The following is a 17,063-nucleotide window of genomic DNA, read 5'->3' as shown; positions in this document are numbered from 1 at the left end:
GGAAGATTAAATCGCGATGACTACGTATGAGGATTTTGCCGTGCTCCAAAATACAAAATACGATGTTCTTATTTTATTGTCGATTATTAAAATTATTTAAATCTGTTGAAATTTTTCAATTTGTGTGTAACACCGACGTAAATCACCTCCCTCCTTTGCTCGTAATCATCTCCAAATCTTTTACGGTTGCTTTCACGGATCTCCATCGATTAAGTCAACGAAAATAAGCCGAGTACATTTGAATTTTTTAATGAAGCGATATCACGCTTCGATCAATTAATCGTGATTTATCAGGCATCTACCGTCCATCGTCGCTCGCCATACGGGAAAGTTTATCTCTTCCGTAGTGATCGTTTCTGCTGCCGCTCTCAGTAAGATTAACTCAATCCGATCGTGGTACAAATTTATGCAAAGCATCGTCGCGAAACTCGCCACGTTTCACTCACATCGATACGCACGCGTGTGTGTACGCACGCACAGACGGAGACGCACACAAGCGAGGTCCGGTCGGGCTCGGGTTTCAATTGCTCATTAGTGAAGACGTTAGAACGAAATACGTAAGACACTCTACGGCGGTTTCGTGATCCAGAAGTTGGAACAGGTTTAGCGCCCGTGCGCGTCAGGGTTTCTCAACCGCGTTCGCGTCAACCGCAGCCGTTAATTTTAAAGCCGTTAGCGTGCATTTGAGGTACGATCGGTCGAATGTATAATTTCAAAACGACGGCTATGTGAATAATGAGCAGGGAAAAATTTATATACTGGTCCTCGTGAAGGACAGCGGCTGACTTCATTGCCCGCTAATTGGCCGCAAATTAATTCTACATTAAGGCGCACGGCTATCCATTGATGAAAAAGGGAGAGAGAGAGAGAGAGAGAGAGAGAGAGAGAGACAAAGTTAAACTGCGAGAAGCCGCTACGGCTATAAATCAATCGAGTGCTTTTCTCGACAGTATTTGCATATTTTTAATTCCGCACGCTATGCTTTTATTATACGTCGAGCTTACACGGCGTTGCGGCGGACGCTGCGCCGAGTCTTCGGGTGCAACGAAGTGGCCTTCGATTACGAATTGAAAATGCGAGTGTACTTTAATTACACATAGTGTTTACCTTTGCAAATTACGAGGAGGATTATGAATTAATTGGCAATTACCAATAGCAAACAGCGCGCCTATTACTTCGCGCGTGACGTACGTGTTAATATCCAGACGCCAAAGTGAATGCATCGCTTATAATGCACCGCCGTGATAAACAATTAATTGGGGCAAATTACGCTCGCGCAAATTACGTAACTGGCATTGCTATTTGATTAGTACAATGGAATAAAGGAACAATGCGCGACGTCGTGCGGACACCCTGCAACTTTTATGCCAACAATATTATAATATATTAACTGCGTCACACATCTGTGTTTGTTTTTCCACACGAGAGTTATAAAATAAAACTGCACGGCGCAAACTGTTTACCACCGAAAATTTAATTTTCTCGTGTATATTCGTTATACATTCTATTATACGTGCATCTTTTCAAGCCGCGCGCACGTTTGTATGAATGTACTTATTAATTAACAACTCGACACCCGTTTTGCTTCGTAAAAAATTACTCGCGCATCGTCGCGACTGTTAATTAAGATCACTACGACTCGTATTACTTGGCGACGATCGAAGCGAACGATTCTAGTTATACGCGCGGCCCTGCTGAACTCCGCGGTGCGCTCAGTCGCGAAAATTTCGCGTGCCGCAAAGTCGGTTAAATCCACTGTGAGTGCAAAATGATACATAATTTATTTCTTCTATTGTTGCAGGTGAGTACCGAGGCGAGATCCAAATCCAAACCACCGTCGCCACCAGCGTCGCCGACGCCACCGCCTGCGGCTGACACGCGATTACACCTTCCCCTTTTCCCTCTGAAACTCGTCGAGTGAGTACAAAGCGGTCCTAGAATCTAACGCCACGTGCAAATAGCGACGTTCTACGTCTACGTCCACGAGTAATCTACGCGAGCTATCTTCTTTCGCGTAATTCACGCTGACAGCGCATAATCTGCACGGATAACGCTCGCGCGTTTTTCCCCCTTCTTTTCTCGTTTCCGGGCTGGACTCCGTAGAAAGAGAATAAATTCGATTTGTGACTCTAATTTTCCTTGACCCCGCGTTCTATGGAATATTTTATCGTTACTATTTCCGGCCAAAAATGTAGAAGTTCGATTTATTTTGCAAGCTGCAACTGCTTTATTATAGTATTTTTTTTTAGCAATGCAGAAGACAGTAATTTATTAATTCTACTTTTAGCTATCATAAATTTATGATTTTATATTTGCAAATATTGGAATATTGAATCATGTCTTGTTCCGCGAGATTTATGTTATTTTTTTTTTTTTTATTATAACGCGAATATGGAAAATCTTTTATAGATAAAATATGAGATTTAATTAATCAATTTAATTACATTCTACGCGTGAGGAAGAAAGAATATTTCATATAATACACATGTCACACACACGTAACCGTCGCGGAAATAATTTATGAGCAAACTGGATGTCTATAATTTTGCAGTTCACGATCCAATATACTGAAAAAAGTCTGGTTATCACTACCAAATTTATATTGAAATAGTATCAATTAAATATTTTGTCAATATAACCAAAAACAATTTTATTGTTCTAAATATTTAATAAGTATTGTCAAATCTGGTATAAGTTACTAAATATTCAAAAAGATATAATTATTTTTGGTTACATTGACCAAATATTTAATTGATACTATTTCACTATACATTTGGTAATTATTACAAGTCTTTTTTTTTGCAATGTATGGAAGACGATTAAACATTTTCTCGAAGAAACACGCTGTTAAATTCTATAAATCTTTCAGATAAATCACCAACCGTGTGTTATTTCGGGAATCGAAATCGAAAAGATCGAACGATCAAAACGGCGGCATACAATATATACTTTTTTTCTTTTTGAAAGAAGAGATTATAGTCGCACGATCGCGAAACTCTTTGATCGCGATGGAGACAACGCGACGCGACACGACGCGACGTGACGCGCAGTTTGATCTATGGAAATTGATCTAATCAATATTAATGAGCCCGCGTCAATCGGTAGAATATCATATGCGCGATCATTATCGCATTTCGGATGCTATTATAATTCGCGCAATAAGGTATGGAAATAATGCATACTAATCGCTGTCCGCGGCGCACCATCATTATGCTCTAATTTGACACTACCAGTTCGCGTCAGGATGCGGGAGATGATCTTTGAAAACTGCTAAAGCAATACGAAAGTATCAGAATTCACGAAAAACTGTACTATTTTTTAAACAAATCTTTATTTGATAGTACCTGCTTGTGATAATATGGATTTTCGATAAAAATTAATTAAGATACAAATCTCAAAAAATATGTGATCAGATACTAAAAAATGCATCACGTTTCCAAAACTATTTGCTTTTAGAAAGTAATCGACAATTTCATAGTGGATAAATAAATTTGTTTTGCGGGATCAAAATGCAACGATAGTTTTTATTACAGCTTTTCCGACGACCGACGCTGAATTATTACGACGCGTGAATTATTTGACGTAGTCATTTATTGACATTATTCACACGTTATTTGTTTTTTTTTTTTGGTCTCTACGTTTGCAAAAATGAAAAATGACGCGGCAATATCGCGAAAAATGGAAAAGTGCAAATCACAACTTCGCATTTTACAATTTTATATAGAATTGAATTGCGTTGTTTTTATTTCGAAAATTTCGACACAGAGACAACGCTGTTTCTCTCTATTTTTTTTTTGGTTTTTAATTTATTCGAAAAAACAATGTGAAATTTTGTTGAAGATTTATTAATCACTATACATTTTTATTAAATCGCTTTGGGAAGACGTGAAATGTAAATGAAATGGTAGAAGACTCACTTTGCAAGATCGTAAAGCGGTATTTGCATCTCAATAAATAATTAACGCTCTTTCCAAGATGAGGCAACATCCCGCAAGATAGGTTACGATCCTATAGTGACCACGTACATAATATATACCGTTGAGCTCAATAGCTATAAAAAATTTTGCATCTTTCTTGCTTCTTCGATAAACTAAAATGATTAATGTTGCAGTCAGCCATATAAAGGCGTTCAAAGTATATTTATGTATTAAATATTAACGATTATAAATATACATATAAGCTAATACGTAAAATGTTATCATATTACAATGTACAATCCTTTAAAATTTTTGGGAAAATTATAATCTATAATATTGTTGCATAAGAAATGAATATTACATGAAATTTATTCTACAATCAAGCTGGATGAGTAAACAATTTTAAACCGCAAACTTTGTGAATTTTACGACATTGGCAGAGCAGATTAAGATCGTGTCCTTACATTTCTCATTCATACGTAGCGTCAGAGAATTAATCTTTTGGACTTTCTATTCTCGGATTTTTAAATTCAGGTTTTTGCGAATAAACTTATTCTACGACAAAGACACACGCAAATTGCCCTCGTAATTATCGGCAAACATCCCGTATGCGTGTCCTTCGCCTTCTCATTTCTCCTTTTTTTCCGAGGAACTGGAAAGTCGACGCACATGTCTGTTCGTACCGCTCCTCGCTTTATAATAATCGAGTGGCGCGCGCTATGCCGATGTAAGGTAATTTCAGTCGTGGTGGTGCGTGCACGCACGTTATTCGTCTGATATCCGACACGCTAACGACCGGGGCAATTACGACGGGTTAAAAGTTAATTGCATCTCGCGGAGAGAAAGAAAGAAAGGGAGGAGAGAGCGATGGGGACGGCCAAAGAAAATTCTCAATTGTCCAAAAATTAGGCTTCTTCCGCCATCGACACGAAAGGACGACTCCGATTCATAAATATTTACGCGCTCGGAAGATAATTGACGGTCAGTTATACGATTAATTAATAATCCTGTCTACTGCTGACACTAACCTTTTTCGCACTTCGAGAGTAATTAACCCTTTTCATTCCTCGTCTTACAACAGATTTTGATAAGCAAATATTATTAAAAGCTACTCGTATTATACAACGATATATCTATTCGAATAATCGTGAAAAGAAAGGAGAGTAAGCTAATAAATTGCTAATTTTTCTGAGCTAATAGCAGATGATATTACGAAATTGGCACATTCTTGAGAGATCTAAATTTTAAAAATTTTGTATTTAACAGTTCTTTAATTTTTACAGATGATAGCTAAATTTGAAAATATAGATCAATATTTTTACATAGAAAGTATTTAAAAAAAATTGGTTTTCTATATCTGTGAAAATTCGAGAGATAAAACGATTCCAATATTTTTATCGGAAAGCATATTGATTCTTTTCTATTGGTTACAGTTACGTGGCACACTTCGATAATTCAGCATATTGAATTATGTTCGCTTATCGAGATTAGTTTTGAACATTTCGAACAATATGTTTATTATGAACAGTTTTTATGAGAGCTGCTTAGCAACTTTATGACGTGGCGTATAACATAATGACATCGACAAAATAATATATTTACAACTTGTTTATTTTTTTATTTTTTTTTTTTTTTTTCATTATTTCTATCGAGCATCAACACTACGGTTGACGTTATTCACATCTGTGTAAATACGCGATTCAGGCCAGCTGCTAGCGAATAGCTGTACGGTATAAATAACACGTATATTTTAATGCGTCTGGACGACAGATTGTCGTCTCGTTGTCTGAAGAGATTACACGCCGATTAAGTGATCTGAATCTTAATCGCGCTGTCAGAATTTTAAACAGCATTTTTTGTCCGTACACTCATTTATTCAATTACGTATTATACAACATTGACAGTGGTCGGCAATAACCCCGACACTTAAAAACTACTTTATCACGTGTCACGATTCTAATTGAAAATTCGGGTATCACGGACAGCTTGATAATAGAATACGATTGTATCGCGAAATACCAGTATGGGAAAGGAACTTTTTGATCGATGATATTACTCTCGCGGATTGACGCGGCCAGCGGTTACACCTGTGAATTTCATTAAAGGGCACCGTTAGTGCCGATCGACTGGCACGCAGGACTCGCTGAGATACACTTTGAAAGCCCCGAAAGCCACAAAAGACAGTCCCTTCGGAGGTACCGCTTCAAATTGTTGAGCCAGCTGTTACGCTGCTCCGCATCCTTCTGCGCTTTCCTCTTCCTTCCTTCTTCGCTTTGAACCTCTATCCAAACGATCGCCTTTATGCACTTAAAGCTAGGTGCATTCCTGCCACCTGCTGTACCGAAATTAAAAAATTCCGTCAGCTGTGTTCGACATTGTTGCTTCAAACTGTCGATGGTCCGCGATTACAACATACTCGGCGACAAATCTCGCGACGTTATTCGCTCGGTTAACTCTCGTAGCTACGAACGGATGGAACGGAAATTCCATCACAAATATCGAATATTAATTGTTAACTATTCTCGACTCCGCGAGCCCACGCGAGTCTCGAGTCAAACAACGCCGTAACACGTTCGTGGTTACGGCTGCGGTTACGGCGCGGGACACGCGTAGATGCCACCGGCGAGATACACGAGACGACACGCGTTCTCGTGTGTCCGTGAGCCCGACGACGGTGTTCTCGATGCGACACGGAGCGGCGCATCTCGCTTCGTGGTGCAACGGTAGGAGCGCGTCCGTGTGCCGTCGGCGCCTTTGATGCGGCTGCACACGGCGTGCGCGTGTGCGTTGTCCGGCAGCGGATGAAAGTGGCGCTGCCGAAGAATGCACCTTGCGTTCTCGCGTTCTTCTTCTGCCCAGAGAGGAAGAAGCGAAACCCTCTCTCCTCCTCTCTGCAGGCGAGCCCTTTCGAGCGTTCCAGCAGCGTGAAATCTGCCCAATCGGGGAAGGCTGAAATGTTTCATCTGCGTAGCATAGAGATATTCCCCGCCTCGAAATTGCTTTGCTCGAATTAATAATTCGAAATCCAAGTGTTAAATTTGTGCTTTGAAGTGAAATATTGGAAAAATGTACGTGAAATTTTTTACTTTTTCAAAAAGTATTTGGAACTGTGTGATTATTTCATTTGTAAAAATTAAAATAATTTCAGCATAGCAACCGTGCGTAGAATAATTTTGTTCTGCCTGAAAAGATTCTGATAGAAATAATCAAGCTTTGATCAAATAATTGCAATTAAACGTGCGTTTAATATAGCCAAGTATTTAGTTCAATAACCAATTTAATTACTATTAGGTTTGGTTACTATTAATATAATTACTAAACATTTGGTTATTATTAACTAAACATTTAATCCAAATTATTTTACGAAAGCTCGATTATTATTACAAAACTCCCCTTTTTTTTTTGTTCGGTTTAGTCCTTGGACTAATTTAGCACCGCGCGTCTCTGCCGGATGCGTTCCCTCGCATGGGTGCCTTCTCGTTTTTCTTAAAACCGGAACTCCCCCTTTACCTTACCATTAATTTTTCATTCGGCACCGCCGACTTCGACTGCTGCACGCAAAGTTGATGCGCTGATAACATATTAAAATGTATGAATAGCGTCTCAAGGCTTGACGCAGTAACTTTGCGGTCTCTTGAGACGCGCGTACGTTATTATTAGAACAATCCGATGTCATGCAACCATTGTTACTGCGTTCCCTCCTGCAAAAGTGGGTAGAAAATTGCGCGGTCAACTGCTGCTATTAATTCTACATTTCCCAACACGGTCGAAGGGACTGTCAATTTAAGAGTGCTGTTGGTAAACTAGCTACACGATGAAATTCTCGTCACGCGACGGCCTTACGATCTGCATTCGAAACAATGTCATTTATTAGTTCTCTCACATCTGGAGAGCACACGCTCCCGCGGTAATTCAATTTGCGAATGCAGTTCCAAACTGCACTTTTGTAGAAACGCCGCGTACATCGCGCCGACCCCGGACAATGGAAAAAGTGACGTTGACGAAGAATGCACCTCACCGGGAGGTAACCTTCCCGCGGCGGCATTTTTCAAGGCGCCGCGACGCGACCGTCGGCAGAAAGCCACCTCTCGCTCTCTCCTTCTCTCTCTTTCGCTCTCTCTCTCCGAAAAATCGAGTGTGCCCACCTCCGGAAATCTCGCGTCGTCCATCCTTTGCCAGATAAAACGCGGACAAAAATTGGCTTCCGTTCGCCGAACGTGGTCCCTCGCCGTCGACGCGATGCGCCTCTTCGTGATCACACCTCGGCGCGATCGCGTTTTCGTTCCCCCGGCCCTGCAAAGTGCATCAGATGGGATGTAATCTCGTGCAATTTCGTTTGCCGCCATTCATAACGGCAATCGAATATCGCATGCTTCTTTCTGGCATTTCCTTTCCCTCGAATCCAGCGAGGAACTCGGGATTCTCGTGGATGTGCAAAAAAAAAAACGAAAAATATTCGGAGCATTTCGCGAGAAGAGTCTCGGGACTGTTCGGGAAGTCGCCTTTGGCAGCTCGAACACCTTTGGCGTTTACAAACGGGTTTGTCCGAAGCACGTTGCGGCAAAAGTTCGTCGATAAAGATGCAAATACGGCGCGCGAAGTCTCGATAAACTAAAGATGGAGCGAAATAAAATCATAGATAAAACCGTGGGTCGTAGATAAGACTTTTCAAATTTTAGCTTTGGTCGCCGATAAATCAGTTCTTTCCCAAACCATTTGCGATCATGCTTCCTCGCACGTCCATATATTTTCAGTTATAAAGTTCCAACCTCCACGTATCTCCGAAGAGAAAAATCGGATGAGAAATACTGTAATGTTAGAGTTTTTTTCTGGTCTCCTTTCGTGTACTTGTACTCTCCTCCTGCATCTTCGTCTCTCCACCGTAAATTCCATCGAAAATTTATCCTCGATTTCTCCCGCTTCTTTGTGCGTCGTGCATTTGCGCAGCTGCAACGGAGCCGGCAGGTGATAGGAACACATGCTGCATGGACCACGCTGGGCCACGCATTCCTCCTACTTGACGGAGGCAAAACTCGCTCCGCACTTGAAAACGTGCGCTTGACCGAGCACGACTCTCAAGAACTCGGACAACAGTGCTCGCTACGGTTAATCCTTTCTTTAGGACGCAGTCTAGGAAAAACACTTCTGGATCTCGCGCAGTTCGTTCAAGGAGCGCGAAATACACGCGTGAAAGCGCCACGGGAATTTTCCGCTAAATCACGTTATTCGTATTTCGATATATCGATATCCCGGGACGAAATAATTTCTGTTATGTGAGTTACCTCTAACGGGGAGATTTAATGGCGCTTTATCTCGATACGGAAACGGGAGATAAACGGTAGAATTCTGCTTTTGATGCGTGTGTTTCCGTAATACCACGTAATCTCGCGATAATCTCCGATTCGAAGCTATCGCCGGAATACGAAATAGCACGGGTAGCAAGTAGTGTGGGATAAATAACCAGAACCTTTGCTCGCCATTAATCTCGGCTATCGTAGAGCAGTATACATAGCACGGCAAATGCTGGAATCAATCCAAGTTCTTATATAGTAGATAAGTGCGCGGTAAGAGCCGCGCAATAAGTCTCAAGACGAGAAAGTATCTGCGCCGCAAGATCGACCGACTCCGTATTAGCATACGAAGAGAAGGTTAATAGCGCCCTAAAAAAATCCCTAATTGACGATCGTATGAGGAAACGAAACTGCTAAATATCTTTTTTTCAGCTTTCGAGCGACTTTGATCCGTGTTCGTTGTGAAAAATCTTCCTCGTAATTTTCTTCCCATGACGCTTCGCGAAAAAACGTTTACGTACATCGCCGATCGTCCGTCGCGTACATTTATATTCTCTCTTTCATTCAAGGGGCTAATAAATGTCTATCCTTTTCGCGAGCATCATCTCTTTACCCACCGCATAGATAGTAACAAGTAACGTCGGCTCAGAGGTTAACCGTCGCTTCCGGGCTCTGAATGCTCTGCAACAGGTCCTCTCTTTCCTTTCTGGCCGATCGGGCCTCGATAAGGATACCTATTGACTACCCTCTCTTCCTTCTCTCTTTCCTTCTGATTGCGTCGCTCAGTAAGGCCATGCAACAACATGGGCCTTATCCGACGATTTAGATACAGTTATCGCGGACAGATTGTAGAGACCTTTTTAGATGATCCTATAAATCATTCGACATGAGCGCGATTGATATTATTGCTTATTGAATATCATAAATCAAGTTATCACGAAACCAAGATAATAATTTCACTCTATTTTAATGATTTTCTGTGAAAATTAAGAAACGAGTCCATAAAAAAAATCTGAATTATCTTCTTATATCTAATTTATATACGGAGATAAATTGTTATATTTATGTAATGAATAATTTGAAAGTGGAAAGTTTTTCTTCTTTCCTGAAAAATCAAGATTTTTTTAGACTATATGGTTTTCGTAGGAAACTCTTCAATTATTTTGAAACAGTTTAGTCGTGAAATAATTTATTGTACCGAATAATATTAAAAAAAGGTGAATACGCATTTTTCCTTTAGTTTATCTTCAGATCTCGCTTACGTAAATGTGACACTGATGCATCCCTCGCATTCAGTGTCGGTCTCTTCCGTCGGTCTTTCCAAGTTTGCGAACTGTACTCATGCATACAGGAGGGGAAAAAGCTCTCGAATGTCCCGATGCATACGTGCAGTTGAATGCATACGCGATCTGAGGAAAGAAAGAAAGAAAGAGGAGGAAAAAAAGAGTCACCTCGGTCAGATGGTCAGGCCTCATTAGCGAGATAAGTTCCGCGAAGAAGTTTTGCAGAGTACGCTCTCCTCTCTTTTTCTCTCTCTCTCTCTCTCTCTCTCTCTCTCTCTCTTTCATGTAAATGCACATGCATGCCTCCGTCTTTCTCCGCTTCCCTCCCTTTCCGCTACCATTCCTTTTTCCTCGCTCGATCGGCCACGCGGGAATCTCCAGGCTTTATTAACGTCTGCCATTATCGTTTTAGCCGCGGCATCGCATTTTTATTTTTATCTTTACCTTCGAGATACCGCTTGCGCGTTCAATAATCGCCGCGAGAAAGTATAGGAGCGCGACGCGACGGTGGTTGTTTTTTCTACTTCTGCATCCCTTCTCCCGTTCCCTCATCGCGGTATGCTACCCTCCGGAGCCTCGGCTGATGGTTCGTCCACCTCTAGCCCCGTTCGTTTCCCTCCGCGTCCCCCTTCGACCTTTTTCATTTAACCCTCCATGCCGACCGCACGGAATTCCGAGGGATTTCGAATCATGCTACTCGTTCTCCCTTCCGTCTCTTTTTTTCTCGTCGTAGGGCCGACGTTGCTTCCTCGTCCTGTCCGGTAGGACAGTATGATAATCGATACAGTCGCTTATGCGTGTATCCCCGAAGGGTTGTTTCGGAACGACGCGCGATAGCAGACTAGCGTTCAGGGTGCTTGGCACCCCACACCATCGTATCGTATTGGTTTCGTAGGTCCGCTATTAACTCTGAGCTACCATCGTAAAAAACTTTTAATCGTAAATGCGGAGTCGTACGCAACTCGTCGACGTATAACTTTTGAGGCTGCAGTTTCAAAAGAAACGGCAAAATCAGCGAGATTTTTACGTACCTCTCCGTGATGCTTCTGCAAAAACAAATCTTTTTTTTTTGAAAACGAGACTTGAAATAAATTTAGAAAAGAAAAGGAAAATAGATGTTGGAGACGAAATGAAAGAATTCTTAGCCTCGGACCGGTACTTCCTGATGTCTCTCGTCCGCAGAATCCTGGAACGCGACGCGTCCCGGCGGCGATCGCGACAATAACAGCGATTGAATAGTTTATGACTCGCGCTTCTCCCGAGGACCGTTTTCTCAGGTCCTCCTCTCTCTTTCGCTTCGCAATTGCACCGGGAATGCGCCGCGACCGGTGCATCTCTCTTTCAGGCGGCGCGGAGCTCTTTCTGCGGGATATAAGGAAGACAATTGTGAAACGCCCGGAATTGCCGGCGGACACGCGGGATTCGCGCTCACGGCGTGTAAATGACGTTTCCTCGCCGCGCGTTTAGCTTTCTCCCCCGGTACTTTCTTTATGGGTGATGATAACGGCGGCGCAACGGGGAAACGTAACAATAAATTTTACTCGCATTCCGACTCTCGCCGCGGAACTCCGCGCAAACGATCGCGAATGTTCGCATCGATATCTACAAGCGCGAATTTTAAAGAGCGTATACGTTCGCGAACAGCACCCGTCTTCTCTGCAAAATTTATATCCGTTAAATTCATAACTAGAGATTCATAAGAAACATAGATGCGTAACTATTTATCCTACAGATAAGTTGTGCGTATAGACAAGCTCATGTAATTTATACAATAACAAGTTACGTAAAGTAGTTACGCATGTCTTTAACGGCATTATCTAACGGCATTGAAATTATAACTGATTTGAATTTATTTCGACCCTCGTCGGCTCGCGGCGAGGATGTAGAAATTTACGCGCGACAATTGTCGTGGATTACGCGAGATTAGCATCGCGCTAAGTACGACGTTTACGACGCTCTCGTTTAGTGCCATTCGCGCTAAGGACGTATAATAATCGATCGCCTTTGCGCGCGGTAATCGCGCGACATTTAGACGGGACCGCGATACGCGATCTCCCGGGCTCATTGCCAATTGCGTTTCCAGCAAAATTGAAAGATTGCCGGCCTGCCTTATTATCCCGCCTTATTATACTCAATCCACGAAATCGTATATCCGGAATTTCCCAATGTGCCCGAGCCGCCGACGAGAGCCCAATTATTCGCACGCACTGCGAACGTGCGCGGCGGACGCCCACGGTGCTACATTTAAATTAAACGCGATTCGTGGCCCAAGGCTGCTATTCTTGGAGTGTCGAAATAACATGGAATTACCGGGACGACGCTACAAAGTATGATAACTATTAATCACGCATACCGAAAACCGTGAAAGGAATGGACCTGGGAGACAATGTATCGATTTTACATTAGTAGTGAAGCGAGTTCTTTATTCCAGCGAGTTCTTTATTTCACCCAACGTTACATCATGCGAGATCTCGCGGTCTTTGGCGCGAAATCACAGATCCACGTATAAAAATGTGGGCGTACATAATTTGTGCCTGCGTAGAAAAACGCGTGCGCGTAGTCGAGAAATGGGAGAACGTTGTTGGCAACAGCTTGGCGCGGTGCAGCGCGCTGGAATCGAGCGTGAGTCTAGTTTGCTAGTGCGTTAACGGCAAAGCGATGCGTGACTATCGGTACAATGTGCAAAAATAACCGATATCTCCGCGGTGCTATTCGCCCCCGGTGAAGCGAACTTCCTCCGACGCATATTGCGCGAGAATCGCCTCGCCGCGCTGTCGGCGCTTCTTGCATTTGCATTTACGACCCACTTTCGCACAGTAGACTTCTTGCTGAGGGCCACTACGGTACTTTCGAGGTGCCCGGTGCCCATCGAGAAAAACTGCCTGAAGCGATGATAAAATTATTATCAGCGCGAAACGTCGATAATTGATTCTGGTATTACGCCAAATACTTTGATACGCGCGAATCAATATGAGTACAACACGTTCGCACGCACGTGCGAATGTTGCAAAGAGAGAAGGAATCACATTGATTACATTCGAATTTCACGCGTTCTTGTAATGTAGCAGCATGCACATGTAGATGTATCTGATTCACAAGCCGGCAATGTCGAAATGTAATGATTTAGCGTAACGATCTAACGCGTCCGTTCGAGTTTTGAAGATCTTCGTTTTTTTTTTGTTTTTTTTTTCTTTATCCTTCAGGCTTTCTCATTCTTCTCTCCATCCATGATTACCATGGCGAACACGCAAACGGGCGGGCGCGGCGAAGTAAGGTCACGAGAGGAGGATCCAAGATGATTCACAAAAGTAAACGCCAGTGATCTCACCCATTTTCGTCATACTCGCGCGCGGTCGTGGAAGTAAAAGACGAAGGCGCGACCATGCAACAATGCCCGATGTGTGCGCCGGATGCCAGAGTAAACTCCGGCTTCCGGGCGGGCGAGCGAATGAGCCAGCACGCTCTCGAAAGTATTCATAAATATAAATTGGACTTTGATTCGTTGGCCCTGGGGTTGTGAAGGAAGGGGGATCTGACAGATCAAATTCTTCCGTTTCCCTCGGAAGAAGTGGACCATAGGGTGACTTGTGAAATATTTGAAACAAATGTTCGAAGCGAGTTATTGCATCGAAATATAAAAAAAAGGAAACATTTAAATATCCATCTAAAAATGATCGCGTCTCTTTAATTATAATTGAAAATTGATGAAAATTCTGTGCGTTATGATAAACATTAATTTTTGATAGCTATCTGAGAATTGAACGACGCACGAACTTTCTTTGCTTTAAGAGATTTACTCTTCTGACATTTGTCCAAGTATTTCAGAGAAATATCCTGTGTATTTCACGTTTTCGTTGATTCGAGGAGAAGCATCGATTCCCTCAGAGAGTTCTCCCCTCTTGCGCAAATAGACGAGCGAGTAGTGTGTGCTTTTTGCTACTTAAGAAACCGTGTTGATTGACTACCGGTTTCGGAATCAATTAATTTGTCTGAGTGCGAGTAAATTTATGCAAATATAAACATTGCGTTTTTACAAAGATGGGAAGGTAAACTTCCAAGGGATTCGACTTCATCAGCATGAGTTTGAAATCTTCTTCAGATTATTCTTACGTTGGCCTGCAAAAGTCGAACTAATTGCTCGACAGGGTGGTGGTAGTCGCGAGTTTACAGAATATATCTCCAAAGTTACAAATCGTCCGTAGAATATTTAATGCTACGAAGATCTTGGTGCGCGTTACTCTCGATATATGTCCGCTGCATAAAGAAATTGCTCGTTGGAAGCTCGTTTATCAGATCTTGTAACTTTCATTCATTCATTCATTTCGTTCTCTCGAGAAACGCGGCGGGAGTTGAAAACTCGAGATAAGACAAATATTTGTCACTCAGAGACGACGGTATTAACGCACGGAGCTGCCCCCGACGAATTTATCTACCCGACGATCTCCGTCGCGGAAGCGTTCCCCGCCGCGCCGTATACGCGATCGTCTCGTTCTATCTCTCCTCGTCGAAAATGCGACGAACATGCGGCACGCGGGGTGGGAACGAACGAAGGAACGAAAGAAAGAAAGGATGGAGAACAGAAGAAACGTCGAGGCGATACGAGAAACCACCGCCCCTGGGGAATTGAACTCTGGTTACCCGCGCGAGGCAAAAGTGACTCGGCCCCTTCTTTGTCCGAATATAACTGTATTTATCTCGATTCACTCGACTGAATCATCGGCGAAGACGAGGAGAGCGAGAGACGGCGCGCGCTCTCCTCTCGGATCCTCCCTCGAACGAGCGCGAGCTCAAACATTTCGCTTCCTCAATGAGAGTTTACTCACCTTTCCGGCGATCCAGTCTCTTTTGTTATCTCCCCCTGTCTCCCCGATCCTTTAAGGGAACGCGGTTTTTACTCCGTTGTATCCTCGCGCGTTTCGTTCTTCCGCCGCACTCGACTATCGCGGATAACATTATACTCGTTTAACCGATAATAGCGTTTGATCGAAAAATTTTGACGGAAAATCCACACGTCGTTATTCGACAATTTTCCGCTCGTTTTTTTGCCTTGTCGGTTCACGACCGATTTATTTTCAGCGTTTTGTCTTACCGAGGAAAAAAATTACCTTTGTCTCGATTCTCGTAAATCTCTCCGTCGAGATTACGGAGTTCATATTTCAGAAGGCGAACGATAATACCGCCGTAAAATCGCCCTGGGTTGTGCGGCGGTCGTTAACCGAGTCCCCGCGCACGATTTCGGTCGCGGTATTAATAATGCTAAGTACGTATAAGCACGTCGAAGCGCATAAATATAATACGCTCAAAGCGCTTTAAAATATCCATTTAAATTCATAGACATCGTAGACATTCGAATTCATTCAGTGGCGACCGCAATATATATATATTTATGCGTATACACGCGTTTGCACTCCCGCACGCGAATTTACGGGGAGATCTCTTCAGATGCGGACGCGCGAATTGAACGTCCTTCTTCGAATATTATAAATGAATTGCTCGATAGTCCTCTCACGAAATTGCGTTTCAGTTTCATTCGGTAGATGAAGTTCTATTCTGGAGACTCAGTCGAACATTGAGCGAGCGACACGTTGCTGGCGTCGGACACATCCATGAAAGACCTTTTCTCTTAGCCTTTCCTCCATCGTTGGACATTTTGAAAGAATTTTTCCGAGAAACGGTATACGGCGCGCGGAAGGGAAAAATATGACGTGTTTACTGCAGTCGTATTTCTCACTCGACGGAAAATGTAATCGTATATGGGCCTTCTCCTCTCTCCGCGGTGACGTTCGGAGCGGCATACGTGCGGCAGAGTGAGCTCCCGTTCGCGGAACGGCCGCTCGGTGAATTGCATTTGCGCAATTACCCACGGCTGAGTGACGTGTCATTTGCATAATACGACTCGTTGGGTAATTAAGTCGCACTCCGTCACTCAGATCGAGTGCGCGCGCCCGGTTCTTCTTACTCAGCGAATGGCATTTCTTCCGCAACTCGCAATTGACAGCAATTGCGAGTTCGCGAAACGCGATACCATCTGGCGCCCGTGATGCATTTCTACCAGCATCGAATCGTCTCCTCGTTTTCCACCGCCGCGACCGTTTTGTTTTGTTGATGGCACCATCGGGGGTCAAATGCCACAAAAATTCCGCGCCGTTGACAGAACGCGAGAAATCCGCGAAAGAATTAAAATGATTGAATATAGTAATCAATTTTTCTTAATGAGACCATTATATCGCGGAGAAATTACGATTCCGCAGCGTCCTCATTTTATCGGAAATTTATTGTCGAACGCATTAAATTTCTTTTTCGAGATACGACGTTTTATTACAGATAACGTTGCACTCTTTCTGCAATTCTCCCAATCAGAGAGCCACTTGCACACGAGGAAACGAGCTACCCACACTGATTACACATGGAATTAATTGTTAGCATTGTGTTGACGACGTGTATATATATATACCCGCAGATGCGAATACGCATCGAGGCTCATCGCCGACTTCCGAGACTATCATTTTTATTTATTGGCCCGATAACCCTATTCGCGTTTAATTGAGCTGTCGGGACGGCAAATCGTCAAT

At 43.0% G+C, this 17,063-nt stretch overlaps 1 protein-coding gene across 5 annotated transcripts in view; it reads left to right on the top strand.

The window, feature by feature from the left end:
• The window catches only part of LOC105200548 (glypican-6), a 136,500-nt gene that overhangs the window by 81,679 nt on the left and 37,758 nt on the right, over positions 1-17,063 (top strand). For 2 of the 5 annotated variants that reach the window (XM_039450900.1, XM_011168170.3), the window contains exon 2: positions 1,802-1,917. The exons of the other annotated variants lie outside the window; for them this stretch is intronic. The gene's annotated coding sequence lies outside the window, so the exon portion shown is untranslated. The remainder of the gene's footprint in view (positions 1-1,801; positions 1,918-17,063) is intronic. 5 annotated transcript variants of the gene reach the window in all.

The sequence above is a fragment of the Solenopsis invicta genome, chromosome 6 (genome assembly GCF_016802725.1).
Source record: "Solenopsis invicta isolate M01_SB chromosome 6, UNIL_Sinv_3.0, whole genome shotgun sequence".
Classification (NCBI taxonomy): domain Eukaryota; kingdom Metazoa; phylum Arthropoda; class Insecta; order Hymenoptera; family Formicidae; genus Solenopsis; species Solenopsis invicta.
The sequence above is the reverse complement of the archived record's forward strand: the minus strand, read 5'-3'. Positions and strand labels throughout refer to the sequence as shown.